The 15,781-nt window shown below is 36.2% G+C and overlaps 1 long non-coding RNA gene across 1 annotated transcript in view; it reads right to left on the bottom strand.

The window, feature by feature from the left end:
- Positions 1-1,009: 1,009 nt before the first annotated feature.
- LOC122053251 overlaps positions 1,010-15,781 on the bottom strand; it is a 31,482-nt gene continuing 16,710 nt past the window's right edge. Inside the window, exons 2-3 of the long non-coding RNA XR_006132180.1 lie at positions 1,870-1,935; positions 1,010-1,436 (exon numbers count right to left, since the gene is read on the bottom strand). This is a non-coding gene — a long non-coding RNA (uncharacterized LOC122053251). The remainder of the gene's footprint in view (positions 1,437-1,869; positions 1,936-15,781) is intronic.

The following is a 15,781-nucleotide window of genomic DNA, read 5'->3' as shown; positions in this document are numbered from 1 at the left end:
AGGTATTACCATCACGGATGCTTATATAGTCAACAGAAAGGGAATCTCCATGTTGCCTTAATAAGAATATTGCCCGATTGGCCTCTACATTGCCTTGCCACTTTAATAAGAATATTGACCAGTTGGCCTCTACATTGATCTGCTGCCTTAATAAGAATATTGCCTGATTGGCCTCTACATTACCATGCTGACTTAATATGAATATTGCCCTGCAGACTTAATATAAATATTACCCTGTTTGCCTCTATATTGCCCCTGGCTTAATACGAATATTGCCCTGTAGGTTTAATATGAATATTGCCCTACTGGCCTCTATATTGCCCCACTACCTTAATAATAATATTGCCCTGCTGGCCTCTATATTGCCCTGCTGCCTTAATAAGAATATTGCTCTACTGGTATCTATATTGCCCTACTGCCTTAATAAGAATATTGCCTTGCTAGCCTCTATATTGCCCTGCTGCCTTAATAAAAATATTGTCCTACTACCTTAATAAGAATATTACCCTAATGGATAAATGTGAATATTACCCTACTAGCCTCTACGTTGCCCTACTGCCTTAATAAAAATCTTGCACTACCAGCTTACTATGAATATTGCCCTGTTGGCTTCTATATTCCTCTACTTCCTTAATAAAAATATTTCCCGATTGGCCTCTATATTGCCCTACTAACTTAATATGAATATTACCCTGCTATCCTATAACCCTTCTCTGGTAAATCCACTTACCATCATAAGCATCTATTAATTTCTTTGGATTTTGCAGGACAGACACAACTAATATTTAAAATACATAGGATGTTTTGATGTACATCCTAGGTGGAAGATTATATGAAGTTAAGATTACTAGCCAACAAGAATAATTTCTTCCTAATTTACTAAATGGAGAATGTTTCGAGTCTGCTTTACAAATTTCGGATATATTCTATCAAAATTTTTCCAAGCTTTTGCATCTGATGGATGATACATTAGTCCCTCTTCTGTTTGATGATTTGCATGCCAAGTCATGTGTTCAACAGTAATCTTTGATGCATAAAACCTTGTAGCCTATAAGTTAAAGGTAAATAAACAACCGGATGTATGATTTATATCATTGTTGACTTCGTCTGGTGCTCTTGTACCTAGCTTGATTACAAAATTTATAAACATCAGTATCTGTATCATCTCCCCAATATAACATACAATCATCTCTGCAAACATCAATTTTTTCCACTGAAATACCTAATTCTTTCATAAATTTTTTCATACAGTAAAAATCATTGGGCAGCATGTGATCACGCGACAATGGCTCTCCAATAACTTGAACAAAATCATTAAAATAATCTTGCAATACATTATGCTCCTCCTTGACATTAAATAGTCTTGCAGTGAGAGATAATTTAGTGTGAGCATCACAACCAACCCATAATGGTTCATTTGTAGCATTCAAGATTTCCTGAAATTGGATATATATTTCATCAACACCTATTACTTTTATGCCCTCCAATGGTGATGTATAAGTAGTAAATATTTGTTCAATTGTTGGAGTACAACTAGAACTTGCACCACACATTTTGGGAATAAAATTCTGATTGACTGCATCAATTATCATCCTTTGATATGGATTTAATTGATTATAATAACTCTGATCCCCACTAATTAAGACTTGTATGTTTCGTCTATAATCCTTATCAGATATGAATGGCTCACCATAATAAAGATGTTCAGGATAAAACCAAATATACAAAGATGTTTTGAAACTTTTTTGAAGTTCAAAACTTTTCCATTGTGATACTTTATGTATAGACACCTTATCTTATTGTTATTCATATACTCAATATTACTAGATGTAAAATTCAAAAATTAGTTCAACACAATCAAAAACTTACCAGTTAAACCTCGATGATCAAGTAAATTCCTTTTATACATCCAACTTCTTTGATTCTGCATTTTGCCTGTTTCCAATTTATTATAATATTAATAAAAACTATTACACATAAAAATAAGATAGTACACTAATGGTCAATATGTAATTAGTTCACATACAAATGAAAAAAAATATAACAAATAAAATCAATGTTCATGAGATTATTAAAATAATGGGTGTAGATATACCTAACAAAGGTCACCAAACACGAGTATCACTCCAAAATGTCAAATATAAACCTTGCACAAACAATATTACAATAAAATATTACAATAATAAATATATACTATCATGTCATGAGGGTATACTTGTTCGTCAAATCAGATGGTACCCCTTAATGATAATATAAGAAATAATTGATACCAAACACATTCAATCCAATACAATACTAACAAGGTACGAATGTCAATGCGTGTATGTATGCATGTACATGTAATCATACTAAACTAAATAGTTAAACTATTATAAAAGAACTCAGAGATTTGGCTAGGAAATATGATCATAAACAAAGGCAACGGAAACATAAATCAAACAACTCAAAAAGGAGAATCTAAACAAGTGGGACCGACAACTAGGGCCTATGAGTGACATGATACATCCTCTATTCGCTAACATGAAAATAGAGGAAAAATAAGGGGTAGTGAGTACAACAACTTAGTGGGCATAAGAAGATAGTGTATGAACAATATAGTGTAAGGAGATTAAAGAATATAGTCGCAGGTAATAAATACTTACTAAGTAAGAGTATTGACATCTACTAAATAATCTTAGCCAACAACGTAACTTATCACTAACCTGCTCCACCAGGTGTTACTAATAAATCACTTACATAAAGCAAACACATAAAAAGTATATAATAAACATATAACAAATCTTGACTAGCATAACAACCTACCATCACGAATGGGTCTCATGAGTATTCAGGATATATAACTAGTCACTGTCTATGAGAGAATGCTCTACTACGGATGGTTCCATAGATAGACAGGATGAGGTAGCTATCTAGCTCCTCAGTCACTAACTGTAGGAGGATGCTCTATCATGGATGGTCCCCTGGGCAGTCAGTGTATGTAAACAGTCACTACCTGTATAAAAATGCTCTACCACGGATGGTCCTGTGGGCAGATAGGATGTATAAATAGGCACTATTTGTGGGAGAACACTCTACCTAGGATGGTCCTGTGAGCAGACATGGTATATAGGTGGCTATCTAGCTATGGACCAAAATGATACATAAACAGTGGCAATCACCTTCAAGAGTGAACTCTACTAGATACACTATGGTATGGTCTCACTATCATATAACAAGTATAACCATAGCAAGCAAAATAGTCAACCGATCTCATCAAGAGAATATTAGTTATCTAGTCATAACATCTTAACTAACTCTGTGGTATCATCATAAACCCACTAAAATAATGAGGTTCTAGTCAAATAGCCCCATATGGCAATCCAAACCAGATAATCTAGTAGAATACTCTACCACCTACTATAATATAATATCTAACACGTATAAACACAAGTCTAAGTATATAACCATACTATAATATAGATGCACGAACTTAAGCCTATAACTAGACTATGATCTAGTAAAAATATACATGTATAACCAACCCAATCATGAATAACAAATGAGACTACATAGATAACAAAATACATCCAAATATAAGGACAAAATATAAAGTATTAAACTCAAAAATCGATTAAGAGTGGAGTCAAAATAAGCAGTCACTATTGTCTAATCAATAAATGACAATAAATAATTATGCACTAAGATCAAAGAACTAAAAAAGTCAAAGCAGGAACTACCCACCTCAACTATAGAATGTCCTAATCATCTTCAAGTTAGCAAATCTGCCTCGAGCTCGAATCCTACAAGTATATGATATAAAGACGATCTAAGGATCTATAAATCATTTAATCAACCTATTTATTATATTAATCCATTACTACCCAACTCCCGATCATCTATGTAATTTATCCAAATTTATTATAAATGTTTAATCAATCACACCTCATTTATTATTCAAATTCTATATCAATCCAAATAACCTCCAATTGAATCTAGCATTAGTCTATCAAATTTAATTACTTAATCAACCTCAAATTCATTAATCAATCTAATGAGAAACTTATTCATTGACTTATTCATCAATCAAATAAAGTAATTGAACTATTAATTCTTCCATAAATCAATTAATCAATATCTAATCCATTGATTAATCATTTAACAACTAATTAATGAATCAATGATTCAAGTATCTCTTGCTCCAAGATTTGAGTACCTCTTATCAATTTAATTGATTAGGCATCAACTATTAATCAACCTTTGAGTGGTTAAGATTTATCTAAAATAAATTCACTTAAATATGTAATCAAGATTTATAATCAATTAATTAATTAAACACTCTAATCCATTAACTTATAACTTATTAAATTGATTATAATCTAATCAATTCATAATTTAGGTAATCATATAATTGATCCTTATCTCCATTAATTCCATTAATTAGTAACCTTATCAATTAATAAACCCATTAATTAACTAATCGATCAATTAAACCCATTAATCAGGCATTAAAAGTAAAATTTAATTAGATTTACTTGTTTAAAATGTTACCAGTTCTTCTTCTCTGATGGTCAGGGGTGGCATGAGTGGCTGGTGGTGGCCTAGTTGAGCAACTTTGACTACCGACGGTGGCTGCAATTTGTAGCGGTGGTGGGACATGGCAGTTGGGAGGTGGCGTCGGTTGCTCGGCGTTGGGTTGAATGCATAGCATCACCCTGCTTGTGAAGGGAAGGTGCATGCTGCCCGCAAAGGGGAGGGGATGGTGATCGACATCCTGCTCATAGTGGGGGAAAAAGAAGGCAACACTGCGTCACTGTTGCTCACGGTGGCATCGAGCTTGGTAGCGTATAGGTTGCTTGGATTGGCAACGACTGGAGGAGGCGTCGAGGAAGGAGGGGAACACAGCACTGACATTGTGTAGTATCCAAAACTAATTATTTTAATTAAGAAAATTTATTTGATTAATTCAGATTTAATCAGAATTAATTAATTTAAATAGATAGATTTAGTTAGATTTAATTAATTAAGTTATCTTACATTTATAGAATTTTGATTGATTAATTATATTAAGTAAATGGTTGGATATAAATTTTACTAAAGATAAAAGAAACTCAAATTTCTATATATATAAAAATTTATATGATTTACTAGGTATAAAAATTTATATGACCAATGGATATAAATATGCATAAAATTTATTACATATCTAAATATGTAAGAAATTTAGTAAGATACATAAGATCCGAATTTTTCATAATTTTTTTTTATGATTTGGTAATTGTGGCGGAAACATTCAAAGTTAGGGTTATAGACATGGCAAAACCTATATAAGTGATTCCTCACCTTGGATTTTGGCCACCTCCCAAACCCTAATTCCCACCTTGAAACCACCGTCTCTAAGTTTCTTCCTTTCCTTGGATTTTTCCACCACCCTAGCTCAAGTTTCCGTCAATTCAAGCTCTAAGGGGAGGAGAAGAAGGAGAGGTTTGGTAGTAAGGAATCAAAGGCATGTTCTATATCTCATATCATGTATTAATTAGTTCATGTAAACTATGGATGTTTGGATACTATGGCGGATTAGATAAGTTTCGGATTAGGACTAGTTTTGCTTATGTTTCCTCTTACTTATTATCATGATATCTTTATATGTTTTAAATTAAGACTAGTTATGCTTATGTTTTTCATACTTCTTATCATGATATCTTTATATGTTAAAGGCTAAATTCAGATTATAGTTTTATGAGAATTATGGAACCTATCATATTTTGATAACCTTGTAATATACATATATAGATTTTGGATTTGGTTTAGTTTTACTTATGTTTCTTTTTACTCCTGATCGTGATATCATTATATGTTTCGGATTAGGACTAGTTATGCTTATATTTTTCATACTTCTTATCATGATATCTTTATATGTTAAAGGTTAAATTTGGATTCTAGTTTTAGTAGATTATGGAACCAACCATGTTTTGATAACCTTGTAATATACATATATAGATTTCAAATTTGGTTTAGTTATGCTTATATTTCTTCTTACTTCTTATCATGATAATTGTGTATGCTACATGTAGACTTTGAATTCTAGGTTTAGGATACTAGGACCTTAACCATGTTTTTTTAACACCTTGTAGTACATGTTAGTTTTGGATTTTTAGGGTTTAATATGCAATGAAAGTAATCATGTTTGTAACCTTGTACTATAGGTTAGTTTCGGATATTAGGGTTTAACATGCTATGAAAGTAATTATGCGACGGTTTCTTCCCCTTCCTCGTGATTTAAGGCCGAACTCGATTTTCACTCGCCTCTCCTCCTCTCCTCTGGCCGACGAGACGCCGACCCCCGATCCGCCGACATCCGAGCCCTAGCGTCGCTGTCGTCGCCGCGGCTTCCTCTGCCCTATCCCCGGCCAACCCACGACTCCCTCACTCTCCCGAGACACCGCCGGCCCCAGGAACCCTAGAGTCGATCACCTTTCCATCGCGACACCGCTACTGCCCGACATCGTCAACCCTCTTCCGGCTGCGGACACTGAGTAACCATCGCCAGCCGAGGTCCCTACTTCTTCCTTTCCCCTCGTGTCTGTGCCCTAGACTTCCACCACCGCCTGTGGGAGTTGCTGGACAAATTATCTGGTTGCAAACTCCTTTGCGGCCAAGTTTGAGGTAATCACCAGTCCTGACTACTGATTTAGGTAAGTGGATGTGGAATGGTTGATTTGGGGTACATGGTTGGGTGTGGGATTGCTAATTTAGTGTATATGGTTTGGTGGACAGCAGCTTCACCAGCTCCAGCCACTGTTGTTTGCTGTCATCGCCAGAGAAGAAGGTCAGGTAAGGATCCTTTTTAACTACAACAGTGATGTAGATGTAGATTTTGGTATATTACTGGTAGGATTCCTAATTTGTGGAATTTAGATAATGGATCTTTGTGGTAGGTTATGGACTGCCTGATTAGTTGACCATGTGTAGATTAATTCTTATAGGAAGGATGATGGTAATATGATTAGGGCTTTGCCCTAATTTATGGTTAGAGATTTTATTTAGCTATTTATAAGAATTGTAGCTAAATAAAATATATTTATATTGGTAACACAGGACTTTGACGCGAGACGAGCATCTCGACGTCAGATTTGGATCGGATTAGACCTTTCTATTGGAGGCGGGTACTTTGACTTTATGTCATTTGATATGCATAGTAATATTTTTAACAAATAGCAATGATTGTGTTTCTTATCTGCTTCGGTTGGTCACTACCTGATCTGTTACACGCTTGTTTGTTTATTTATTATGCACTTCATGTTAATACCTACCTGATTATACATGTTTATAGGGGTAGTGACACAACCATGTTTTTATTATGTTCAAGACCTAGGTTTTATACATTATCTGATCTGTGTACCTTTGATTTGGTTCATTGTCCTATGGTACACATTTTACATATATATGGATATTGCTATGCTGCTCAGGATTTTGCCATACTTAGAGTCATGCACCATTCACATGATTGCATGCTGTGCGATAGTCTGCTCCATTATTGTTGAGCACATCGCCAGTTTCATCTTTGTCTGTGCTCCACTGGTCCGCTCATGGGTAGCGTGACACAGCGTGGTAGCACGTCAGTTTGCTCGATGGTGCTCCGCTGGGACGCTTATGGGTAGTGTACTACAGCGTGGTAGCACGCCGGGATCCCTCCACGTCATCGTGTACCGGGAGATGAGAGCATTGAGCTCCCCCCACTTATGATTTGGGGTAGGAGGATAGGTGTACTCCGACAGCATCCCGTCCACTCGGTCACTTATCAGGAGCAGTGATGGCAGAGTGCACGATTGTTACAGCCCTACCTACTCGGTCTCACCATCGTGTGTGAGATGGCTGACTGACGTCAGGGGTGACTAGGACCCATCATTGACATCATATGCATTTATGCATTTTCTGATTGTGTTTGCTGCACTTATATGTTGTATTTGGATGGATGCATATGTTTGACATGCATACTAGATTTTGATACCTCTCGGTCTGACGACCCTATTATACTTATACCCTGGTCTTGGTTAATACAATTTTCTCCTACTTATTTCAATTGCATTTATCCTTCTTGTATCAGGAGACTGTACGCATGATTAGTGCTGGTTGTTATTTTCTTTATTATGCATATCAGTTGTTACCCGCTGAGTGTTGGACTCACACCCCTCCTCCGTTGCTATTTTCATGTTGATGCTATCCGGAGAGTTCCAGTCGCTAGTCCCCTGCAGTCCACGAGGACGTTTGTTGGTCTTTTAGTTTTTCTTTATTAGACTATGTTTAGACTTGTTCTATTTTGATACTTTGGATCTTGTATGGATTTTTACTTGTCGATGGATTTTTATTCGATATGATCTTCTACATGCCTGCCTGGACGGCAGAAGAGGTAAGTTGACTTTATTTGCATCATTGAGTTTTTGTGCTTTATGAGTGTAGTTGAATAGAATATCGGTTTTGAGCTTTATGAGTGTAGTTGAGTAGGATGATTTGATATGTTTACTTATCATTTTGTTTTAGTTCACTATTTAACTGCGTGGATGTTGTGATTGTTTGCTTATTTATTTGTTGTTATATACATATGTTCCGGCCGTGTTGGTCGTGTATGACTATGGATATAGAAAAGTTTCAGATTGTCACCTGTACAGGGGAGATACTATCGAAATTTCTTCGGACAGGGACTCCCCGGGGCGTGACAATATCTTCCTAGTTCTATATGTTGATGACATTTTGCTTGCCACAAACGATATAGGTATGTTGAACGATACCAAAAGATTTCTATCTAGATATTTTGAAATGAAAGATCTTGGTAATGCATCTTTTGTATTAGGAATCCAAATACATCGAGATCATTCTCGAGGTATTCTTGGATTATCGCAAAAGAACTATATCGATAAGGTGCTTAAAAGATTTGGCATGCAAGATTGCAAACTAGGTAATACCCCAGTCGCTAAAGGAGACAAGTTTAGCCTTAAACAATACCCTAAAAGAAGCCTCGAGACTCAAGAAATACAAAAGATTCCCTATGCTTCAGCTATAGGAAGTCTTATGTATGCTCAAGTTTGTACATGTCCGGATATTGCGTACATTGTTGGAGTGTTGGGCAGATATTTAAGCAACCTAGGAATGGATCATTGGAAAGCAGCAAAGAGGGTAATGAGATATTTAAAGAGAACTAGTGATTACATGCTCACATTTAAGAGGTCAGATACTCTTGAGATCGTGGGATATTCTGACTCTGATTTTGCGGGATGCCAAGATAGCATGAGATCCACTTCTGGCTATGTTTTTCTGTTGGCCGGCGGAGCTATTGTTGGAACCCCAAGGTTGTTTTGGTGTGATCAACAAGTTAAGTTAGGTCCTGTGTGTTTCTAACCTTGTGTCTAAGTGTGCAGGAGCTTAGGAACACAGGTAGTCGAGAGGAAGACGCAGCTAGCGAGAAGGACGGCAGTCCGAGGGACGAGGTGCTGCAGAAGAGTACACCGACGGACGAGAATGAAGTGTGCGGTGGTTCCGAGGGACGAAAGCCGAAGCGGAAGATTGCTCGGGGAGCAAGAGACGCAGCTAGCGAGAAGGTCGGCACGGGGTGCGACCGAGGGACGAAGACTGCGGATGAGTACGCTGGTGGACGAGAAGGAAACACGCGGCGATTCCGAGGGGCGAGAAGCCGGAACGGAAGGCTGCTCGAGAAGACCGGAACTTGGGTTCGAGTGAGCCCTTTTTCGGATGGCAGAGATCACCCAAGCGAGCGAATCCGGAGGAGAAGAACCGGACCGAGGCGGGACTAAACCAGAGAAGAGGTCCCAGACCAAAAAGTCAACATCTGTTGACTTTGAGCTCCAGGGCGCTCGGAGCAGTCCGGGGCGCCCGGACCAGACTTTTGACCAGGATCGAGATTTGATTCGATCTGATCGTTTGGGGATAAAGTTTATACCCCCAGGGCGCCCGGAACCCCTTCGGGGCGCCCCGACCAAGGCTATAAATATAGCCTTGCTCCAGAAGCTTTTCAACGAACTCTGAATTGTAATTCCAACGCTTGTAAGCTTTAGTCTAGAGTTGAGCTTCTGTTTTCTGCGCTTCAACGCTGTACGAGGCTTCTCCGCCTGAAGGAGTTTTTAGTGAGCTTAATCTTCCTGATTAACAACCACATCGGTTGTAACCAAGTAAATCCTTGTGCCTCGCTTTTTCTTTATGCTTTTAATTTATCGGCTTACTTTATATATACAAGTGTTAGCTTAAAGAGTTCGAGGAAGGGTTGTTTCGTTTTTTTTTTGCATGACTATCCAACAACCCCCTCCTAGCCGGCCGCAACGGTCCTACAGCTATCTCTTGGAGAAGTGCCAAACAGGCATTGACAGCTTCTTCCACCATGGCAGCAGAGTTTATAGCATGTTATGAGGCATCTAATCATGGAATATGGCTGAAAAATTTTGTCACTAGGCTGCGTATTTTGGGAAAGGTTGAAAGACCACTGAAGTTATTTTGTGACAATCGATCAGCTGTATTGTATTCTAACAACAATAGGAGCTCGACAAAATAGAAGCACATCGATATCAAGTTCCTTGTTGTGAAAGAAAGAGTACAAAGTGGACAGATTTCGATAGAACACATAGGCACAAACTCCATGATTGCATATCATTTTACAAAGGGTTTACCGCCCAATGTCTTCTATGAGCATACCACTCATATGGGTGTTATTTAGTTTGGTGAAATCTAGATCTAGTGGGAGTTTGTACTATATATGTTTTCTATATATGTTTGGTTATGTTGATGAAACATATGTATTTGGAGATTATCTGATCAGATATAAAGTTCAATGTTTACTTCATTACACTTTGTATAACTTAAGTTAAAGTTTTGATCTCACTTTGGTTAAAGAGGACCAGTTGAAAATTGACATGAATAGATCACCTTGCATGTAATTTTCATGCCACATATTCATAATTGATCTATGTTATTTGATTATATGGATGTACGTGACCATTGATGGTTTAGTTGTGATAGATACAACGAACACTACATTGATCCTATGTCTATATAATTAATGGACGAGATTGTTAAGGAAATCCTACAGCTATGATGACAAAAGTTATGAGCTCATTAAGGTTAACATTTATAAGTTTACACATATGGTCCAGTGGGAGATTGTTAGAATTTTGGGACCATAATTGTAATTATAAATGTCTAATGTCATCAATTAAATAAGTCATAATTTAATGTGATCAAATTTATGATTAATGAATATGACTTAAGGGTTTAATTGTTATGAATAAATTAATGTGGATACCATGTGTAATTTCTAATTTGTTGAGGGGCCAAATTAGAAATAAGCAACTTAGGCTTCTATAAATAAGGGTTATGGTCCCAATTTGCAGATGATGCTTTTGTTTTGTTTCCTCATCGACAAAACTCTCTGGATACTAAGGAAGATCTGCAAATTGAAGAACTTGCCCAAAATCGACTGTTTACTATGGATTCTGGTATACTTCTGTAATTTCTACCTATCCGGTTTATAATTTCTTAACAACTTAATTTTTCCTTCAGAAACACTTATGCCTTATTGAGGATGTTATCCAATTTTAAAACTGATTTGTTCGGCAACAATAAATACTAGCCATAATATGAATTTGAACAATAAACACTTATACCTCTAAAACAGTACAAACTTATAGTCGTCAGCAGTTAGGACAATGTCCAAGTTTCTTTTCCAATCTATGTAATTAGGACCAGTAAGTTTGTTTTCTTTCAGTATAATAGCCAGTGGGTTGAAAGTCATCCTAAGAATCACAAAATAAACTTTTGGTCAAGACTCTAAATTTAGATTAATATTGATTCCTCAAACAATATTATTTAAATTTACCAACACCTCAAAATACCGTGAATTTTGTATGCCACGTTAGTGTAGACGTATACAAATTCAACATTTGTAAGAGGAGGTTTTACCCATTAATTTTATTATCTTGTCATCCTAACTTTAAGACAAATAAAATTAATAGTTGGTTTTCCTTTGGTCACACAAATAATAGCAGTGACTCCGTTGGGGAGAATACTATTAAATGTGCCTAAGTGTATACCATTACTTGATACTTAGTCCATTAAATAGGATTGTGCCCCTTCAGTTGCAGAAGATCACACGCTCCTAAATAATTTCCTATAACCATCCATAAAGGATGTTTGATCTAGTGATCTGCAAACAAACTCATCCGTTGTAGAGGGAGGCACTCAGAGCCAACACACAAGTTTGTTGCATCGCTTACAAACCAGTAATGGAGACCGTGAAATTTATTTACTAATCTCTCTACCACTTAGTTATTTAAGGTGAGAAATTTTAACCATGCACACACACATCACAGCAAATAAAGCAATAAATATGGAAAAATAATTTTCCAACTATTATGGCATTTGTCTTCACTGTCCTCCGTGTACTGCCAACCCTAGCTGCTACCATCTTTAGCCACCACAATCGGGTCAAGTCACCGCATCTATCTTGCTTCTTTTTCTGCTGTGCCTCTAATGCACAAATAGTACCACGCCTCGCAAGGATATGATCTGCGACAAAAATAAAATTTTATATATATCGATCCTATATTCCACAAAGGAATGTACATGTAATCTAGATCGAAATAAAAATATAAAATCCTAAAACTAATATAGCTCCTGTTGTATTTAATATATACAATCATGCACACACATAAAATACCCTCGACATGTTCGAGGGTCCAATCACACACAATCACATTAGGGCCATAATAGTTGAATCTAGGATGCCTACAACCATAGAGTTAAATCTATTTGCACATCCTACTATTATCCTGCCTAAAATATGTATGACATGTGCATAATTAAACTAAAAATCAAACACACAGAGGCAAACCCTAGCTCTGATACCAATTGTTGGTTGCTACTCGGAATATCGTACTGTTCCCTGTACAAAAATTTTGTGCAAGTCCTGAACTATTCCTAACAACCTATTGTGTTCTTTAGAAATTAAATTTAAAATCGCAAACAGAACTTAACATTATTAATTCCAAATTCAACTTATCTATTCTTAGAGGTTTAGACTTGGATTGCAAACGATGCTTAACATTATTAATCCAAATCCACATATGTTACAAATTTGATTAAATATTTATTTTAGAGATTTGCTTCCAGGTTAAACATGGCGAGGCACTAGGTCTTCTTAGTTATAGGAGCATCCACCACTTCCTAGACAAAGCCTTTCAAAGAAATTCAATATTTAATCTCCTTATAGTAACCCTAGGTTTAACCATTAAGAATAATCAAATCACAAGATCGAAAAAACAAAAGAAACACAAACTAGAATCATAAATTCGAAACCTAGAAATGTTAGCCTCTTGTGTTTGGTATTTCAAGATCTAAACAAAAGGATGAACTAGTTATGATGCGGAAACAAATAACTAATTATACCTTTTGTAACTTATAGACCTCTCAATTTTCTGTCGTATTCCTCTTCTTATCTCGGACGTCATGTGGGCGACGATCTATCGAGACGAGAATCCACCCAAGCTTCCTTCTTCTCCAAGCAAGTTTCGGCCACCACCTATCTTCAAGAGATGAAGAACTTTCGGCCACCAACTAAGCTCTAAGAGATGCTAAAAAACAAAGTCTCCTATCTCTCCTTCTTCCTCTAACAAGATCCGGCCACCAGCTCCTTGAGATAAAGATGTCGTCGGCCACACAAGGAAGAAGAATAGGAGAGGAAGGGGAAGAGAGGGTCGGCTGTTGGAGTGTATACTAAAAGTCAAGCTTTTGTAAACATTTAATTTTGAAATAAAAGAATCACATTGGTCAATATCTACATTTATTTGTTAAATGTAATTATTCATTTAATTTATATAAGTAGATAACATGGTGTGTGGTGTCACACTCAAAAGATCATGTTGTCGATTTTTTATAAATTATAAACAGTTACTCATGAATAGGATGGAAAGGAACAAACCATCGGAATAGTCATAGTGTAATTAAGTATTAATCTATCTTGATTAATAAATTACACTGGTACACTCTAAGTGTATTGAGTAGGACCATTTTAGGTAAGTTCTTTTTGTACTGACTTAATAAAAAGAACTAGACCTTAGTTATTATGGAAGTGTTTGCTCTTAATCCTAATATAATTACAAGCACGTATATTTAATATTTATTTCTTTGACTTATCAAAGGGTGAGGTTTAGCTCGATAAATTAATATGCCCGATAAGTTGGGAAATAATATTACTTATAGTGTTTGTTGTTGATTATAGAAGGAATCTGTGTCCTACTTATCTAGGTTGAGAATGTCCCCAAGAGGAGCTCATAAGGATTGTCATGTTAAACCCTGCAAGTGGACTTAGTCCGACATGACAATGAAGTTGAGTGGTACTACTCTCGGAGCTAGATATTGATTAAGTGAGTTGTCAGTAACTTATTTAATTAGTGGACATTCGTAATCTTAAACACAGAGAGACTAACATATTCATGATAAGAATGAGCCCATAATGTAATTTGGGATTGGTGCGGTTGTGTGATAATAACTCTCTAGTGGAATGAGTTATTATCGATGAACTTGAGTTGTGTGTTCGAGGCGAACACGGGATACTCAAGCTCATCGGAAGGCCAAAACCAATTTCTCCTCTAGATCCCTGTCGTAGCCTCATTATAGCTTCAAGTCCAACCAAATGTAAGGCTCTTCTTGGTGTCCAAGAAGGGGGTCGGTTCAATGCTTGGTGACCAAGCAAGGGCCGGCCACATCCTCTTCTATAGGGGTCGGCCCTTTGCTTGGTGACCAAGCATGAAGGGGCTGGCCACAATATTCAAATAAGGAGGGTTGTTTTTGAATTTTTAAAAATCTTCTCTTTGTAGAAAACTATAAGTTTTAAAAGAGAGATTTTAATTTTAAAAACTTTCTTTATTTGAATTTGGCCACATGTTTTAATAGAGAGTTTTAAAAGTTTTAAAATTTTCCTTTTTTAACCATCCTCATTGTTTAAGGAAAAAAAAGGAAGATAAGTTTTAAAATTAAAATTTTCAATTATCATGTTAAAAAAGAAAATTTTATAAGAGAAGTTTTAAATTTTAAAACATGGTTTTAATTTTTAGAACTATCCTTTTTTAACTCCTACTTTATGAAAGAGAGCTTGTAAAATTTTATAAAAGGTTTTCTTGTAAAATTTTATAAAAAATATATTCCATTTTTCCCTTAATGAGGTGGTCGGTCACCTTGCTTGGTGCCCAAGCAAGGGGCCGACCATAATTAAAATAAATAAAATCATCATCAATTAATTTTGGTGATTGATTCAATCAAGAGGAAAGAAAATGAAAAATTAAAAGGAAAAAGGAAAATTAGAGGAAGATTTTAATTTTTGTAAAAATTCTTCCCTTATTTGCCTTGGGCGACTAATATAAAAGAAGGGGTGAGGGGACTTCATGAGACACAATTCTTATTCCCTTGCTTGGAGACCCTCTTGGTGTGGCCGACCCTCTCCCTTCTCTTTTCCCTTTTGCTCTCTTCTCCTTGGTGGTGGTGGTGGTGACCGGATTTTAGAAAAGAGGAAGAAACTTTTGAGTGGTGTTCATCTTGGAGGATCGTCGCCCACACGACGTCCAAGGCGAGACGAGGAATACAGCAGAAGATCTCGAGGTCATTAGCTTACAAAGAGAATGTATAACTAGTAATTTTCTTCCGCATCATAATAGTTATTTTCTTTGTAAGAATTCTAAATACAAGAGGCAATTAGATCTAGTTTTTTGAATTAGTTTTTCGATTTTGTGTTTTCTTCTTTTTCGAA

Source organism: Zingiber officinale, chromosome 1B (assembly GCF_018446385.1).
Source record: "Zingiber officinale cultivar Zhangliang chromosome 1B, Zo_v1.1, whole genome shotgun sequence".
NCBI classification, from domain to species: Eukaryota; Viridiplantae; Streptophyta; class Magnoliopsida; order Zingiberales; family Zingiberaceae; genus Zingiber; species Zingiber officinale.
The sequence above is the reverse complement of the archived record's forward strand: the minus strand, read 5'-3'. Positions and strand labels throughout refer to the sequence as shown.